Source organism: Esox lucius, chromosome 16, assembly GCF_011004845.1.
Source record: "Esox lucius isolate fEsoLuc1 chromosome 16, fEsoLuc1.pri, whole genome shotgun sequence".
Taxonomy (NCBI): Eukaryota; Metazoa; Chordata; class Actinopteri; order Esociformes; family Esocidae; genus Esox; species Esox lucius.
Genome location: NC_047584.1, coordinates 26870611 through 26876375, shown reverse-complemented (window position 1 = coordinate 26876375; position 5765 = coordinate 26870611).

Below are 5765 nucleotides of genomic sequence, written 5' to 3'. Positions count from 1 at the left end.
GAAAGAGATGTTGGGTTCAGCTGGGTAATGGCTTTTTATCTGGGGTTTTAAGAAGCAATTACACAGCTGTATCTTGAAAGAATAATTGACAATGGACATTTAGTGTCCTGGGAAAGATGGTGGCCCCCTGGAAACGAGGGTCGGCTCCCCAGGATCCTATTCAACCAAGGGTATGACTTCTAGTGTGCAAGTAACCTGGACCACTGATTGGGATGTTTGCATCCCATATATATGCTGAATTAAGGGTATTCACACTTTTTAATTTGTGGTAATTTCCACATCATTACGTTGGTGGGGACTAAAAATCCCAGCCAGCACAGTCAAACAAAACATTCGACAATTTGCTATACACCACAAGTAGGGGTCCCAACAAAAGCATTAATATGTAGCCTACTATGTTTGCGTGTGCACATGAGAGAGAGAAGAAAAGTTTGGTGTTGTTTAATACCACTCAAATATGACATGTCATTATATTTTCTTGTGTTTCTGATCACTGGTGTCATCACTTCTTCAACAGTCCTAGGTCCTCTTTGTGAAAATCAACTTGAAACAAACCACTTGGCAGTTACTACAGGTGCTGGTCATATAATTAGAATATCATAAAGAAGTAGATTTTTTTCAGTAATTCCATTCAAAAAGTGAAACTTGTATAATGTAAACATTCATTCCACACAGACTGATATATTTCAAGTGTTCATTTCTTTTAATTATGATGATTATAACTGACAACTAATAAAAACCCAAAAGTTAGTATCTCAGAAAATTTGAATATTGTGAAAAGGTTCAATATTGAAGACACCTGGTGCCACACTCTAATCAGCTAATTAATTCAAAACACCTGCAAAGGCCTTTAAATGGCCTCAGTCGAGTTCTGTAGGCTACACAATCATGGGGAAAACTGCTGACTTGACAGCTGTCCAAAAGACGACCATTGACACCTTGCACAAGGAGGGTCATTGTTAAAGAGGCTGGCTGTTCACAGAGCTCTGTGTCCAAGCACATTAATAGAGAGGCGAAGGGAAGGAAAAGATGTGGTAGAAAAAAGTGTACAAGCAATAGGGATAACCACACCCTGGAGAGGATTGTGAAACAAAACCCATTCAAAAATGTGGGGGAGATTCACAAAGAGTGGATTGCAGCTGGAGTCAGTGCTTCAAGAACCACCACGCACAGACGTATGCAAGACATGGGTTTCAGCTGTCGCATTCCTTGTGTCAAGTCACTCTTGAACAAGACACAGCATCAGAAGCGTCTCGCCTGGGCACAGAATCCACGTTGCTTGAAGTCCAGTGTAAAGTTTCCACAGTCAGTGACGGTTTGGGGTGCCATGTCATCTGCTGGTGTTGGTCCACTGTGTTTTCTGAGGTCCAAGGTCAACGCACCCATCTACCACAATGTTTTAGAGCACTTCATGCTTCCTGCTGCTGACCTACTTTATGGAGATGCAGATTTCATTTTCCAACAGGACTTGGCACCTGCACACAGTGCCAAAGTTACCAGTACCTGGTTTAAGGACCATGGTATCCCTGTTCTTAATTGGCCAGCAAACTCGCCTGACCTTAACCCTATAGAAAATCTATGGGGTATTGTGAAGAGGAAGATGCGATACGTCAGACCCAACAATGCAGAAGAGCTGAAGGCCACTATCAGAGCAACCTGGGCTCTCATAACACCTGAGCAGTGACACAGACTGATAGACTCCATGACACGCCGCATTGCTGCTGTAATTCAGGCAAAAGGAGCCCCAACTAAGTATTGAGTGCTGTACATGCTCATACTTTTCATGTTCCTACTTTTCAGTTGGCCAACATTTCAAAAAAAAAAATGTTTGTATTGGTAATATTCTAATTTTTGGAGCTATTGAATTTGGGATTTTCAATAGTTATCAGTTATAATCAAAATTAAAAGAAATAAACATTTGACATACACTCACCTAAAGGATTATTAGGAACACCTGTTCAATTTCTCATTAATGCAATTGTCTAATCAACCAATCACATGGCAGTTGCTTCAATGCATTTAGGGGTGTGGTCCTGGTCAAGACAATCTCCTGAACTCCAAACTGAATGTCAGAATGGGAAAGAAAGGTGATTTAAGCAATTTTGAGCGTGGCATGGTTGCTGGTGCCAGACGGGCCGGTCTGAGTATTTCATAATCTGCTCAGTTACTGGGATTTTCACGCACAACCATTTCTAGGGTTTACAAAGAATGGTGTGAAAAGGGAAAAACCTCCAGTATTCGGCAGTCCTGTGGGCGAAAATGCCTTGTTGATGCTAGAGGTCAGAGGAGTATGGGCCGACTGATAGAGCTGATAGAAGAGCAACTTTGACTGAAATAACCACTCGTTACAACCGAGGTATGCAGCAAAGCATTTGTGAAGCTACAACACGCACAACCTTGAGGAGGATGGGCTACAACAGCAGACGACCCCACTGGGTACCACTCATCTTTACTACAAATAGGAAAAAGAGGCTACAATTTGCATGAGCTCACCAAAATTGGACAGTTGAAGACTGGAAGAATGTTGCCTGGTCTGATGAGTCTCAATTTCTGTTGAAATTGAAACCCATCCTCTGATAGCTACTTCCAGCAGGATAATGTACCATGTCACAAAGCTCGAATCATTCCAAATTGGTTTCTTGAACATGACAATGAGTTCACTGTACTGAAATGGGCCCCACAGTCACCAGATCTCAACCCAATAGAGCATCTTTGGGATGTGGTGGAACGGGAGCTTCGTGCCCTGGATGTGCATCCCACAAATCTCTATCAACTGCAAGATGCTATCCTATCAATATGGGCCAACATTTCTAAAGAATGCTTTCAGCACCTTGTTGAATCAATGCCACGTAGAATTAAGGCAGTTCTGAAGGCGAAAGGGGGTCAAACACAGTATTAGTATGTTGTTCCTAATAATCCTTTAGATGAGTGTATATCAGTCTGTGTGCAATGAGTGAATATAATATACAAGTTTCACTTTTTGAATGGAATTACTGACATGAATCAACCTTTTGATGATATTCTAATTATATGACCAGCACCTGTAGTCCGATAGTCCGCTTGAATATCTGTCATCCCAATTATGGTCTGTTTCAATGGTTAGAATTAGGTTCCTTTTCTCCCTTCAGCTGGGGTCTGAGAACCGTTGAGAACACAGTGTCGCCTTCTGGCTCACATTGAGTCTATTGAATGGGAAAATAGAGCGTGGGGTCATGGGAACTGTAAACATTAGATGATTAGATTCAACTTTATTGCTGAACAAGTACAGGGACAGTACAACACACTGCGCTGATATTGCTCAACGGCATCAATGCTTCAGTGACTTATCGCAACTGTAGAGTTTTATATACACTATACACAGAGATATATGTCTGTTTTTCTGTATGTCAAGGTTTCTTCATCACTTGACACACAACCACACCTTGTCTAGGATCAGCATCACACCAACGCTCCATGATTGACACGGTAAAAAATAAAGATATATAAAAGAGGAAAAGATCAATATAATATTATCAGGCACCATTGGAAAAGCCACCATCGTTACTCCTTTAATCATTTATCTATTTCCATTTTCCATTTCCCATTTTGCTTATATGCTGTGAAGGGCATGTCTAACATTTTTGTCTAACATTCCTGGTCCAGTTCATACCGCAGGCCCCAACACAGATGGCCAGACAATCCCCATACAAGACCAACGTCTGTAGCATCTGCCTGAAGCTCTGGCTCATACAAATAACAGGAAGCCACTCAACATTCGTCACCACATATCAATGAAGATCATCTACACACACTCTACATTACATTTCACATAACTCTAAGATTCCTTGAGTAAAACATATATCAGATTGTCTCTAATTATACTTTAGCATTACAGAACATAAAGACCATTCATGGGTGACGCCAGAGGACATTCCTAACCTAATAACTAACAACACAACACAACATTGTGGATCTCCACTGGATATTTCAGCATGGCTATCATCCACCCAAAGTGTGCATCGGGAACTAATGGCACAAAATGAGCACCCCACTATGAGTTTTAGATGTAAGGGACCCAATTAAAAAACTGAAGGGTTAATTAATGGAATGTTAATTACTCAAGATGAATGCTCACAGTACAACTGAATAATAACAGAGTTATTAAGACAAACTTAAGTGATATATATATATATAATGATAATACAGTGAAATTCAATGTTATTTTGGGTAAACAATGTTTAGCATATAGGAATCAACTGTGGTTTTTACTGGCCTTCTGATCTAGTTATAATTGGAGAACTTCTATAGATGAAAGTCGATTTGTCTTGATGATCAACACAGTCTACCAATTAGATGATCATTCCTTCTACTACAGTGAAAATACAACCAGATCTGCATAGCAGTCATACTATATCACATCTTGAGTGTTAAGTAGCTCAAGTGGGGAATGAGTGATGAGTGCCTGCCAAGGATTTGGGGCTGTCAAAAGACAGATGCACCACCGCAAAGAATTTGGGATGGGTCTAGTAACAGTTTTAATGTAATGTTTTTTTATCATTTCGTTGAAAGTGTATGTTGGAAACATTTGTTCATGCATATGTGTTACTCAAGGAATCTTAGAGTCATGTGAAATGTAATGTAGAGTGTGTGTGGATGATCTTCATTGATATGTGGTGACGAATGTCGAGTGGCTTCCGGTTATTTGTATGAGCCAGAGCTTCAGGCACATGCTACAGACGTTGGTCTTGTATGGGGATTGTCTGGCCATCTGTGTTGGGGCCTGTGGTATGAACTACTGGACCAGGAATGTTAGACAAAAATGTTAGACCTGCCCTTCACAGCATATACGCAAAATGGGAAATGGAAAATGGGAATAGGGAGAGGCATTATTTTGGGAGAGGCATTATTTTGGGAGGGGCTACAATTTGGATAGCAAATACCAACTCCCAAAAATGAAAAAGTCATCTGTCTGTAGGACTATGTTTTCCATAAACACTCACAATGATGAAAAGCCGCACTGTTGTTTCATTAAGCCCTTTTAGCTTACAATCCACTCGCTGTGCTGTACTCTGTCATGTGAGATGTGGATGGGTCTGGAATGTTAGCTAAAATCGATTGAAACATTTGAATAACAATAGGTAGTAGTTGAAGTACAGAGCAAATATTGCACTTGTTTTGTTTTTAGGAAAGTTTGGTATTCTCTTATTTTGCTTTTCCATGTTTTGTTCACAAAAAATGTACTTTAATCCCAAAACCATTATTTAGTATATAATTGTACAGATAGCATATATAATGTGTCCCTAAAACTGAATCAACTATCTTCATGAGAGAGCTTATTAGCATGATAAAAACATGTGCACGACTGGGAATATGCATGAAATTCCAAACGTTATAAATAAACAAACAGAACAAGCACTGCTGATAAACAACATTTTAGAACGAGAAGTTGACAGACAACGTTCAAGCAGGAGGCAGGCGGAAACAGGCCAGGGCAGGCGGAGGTTCAGTACACAGGATAGCATGAACGGTTCACTTCCCTGTGCTGCCATAATATAATTTTTTTCCATCCATCCATCTTCTTCCGCTTATCTGGGGCCGGGTCGCGGGGGCAGCAGTCTAAGCAGAGATGGCCAGACTTTTTTTTCATGTAGCCAAAATGTGAACTTTGATTTATGGAGCTGGAGTGTATTTCCGTGACCTCAGTGTTCACCCTGCTTAAAGTAAGGGTTCTGTCATGGTGTGGGTGTAGTGAAGTGCGTCGAAAAAAGGCGAGCCAAATGCAGGGA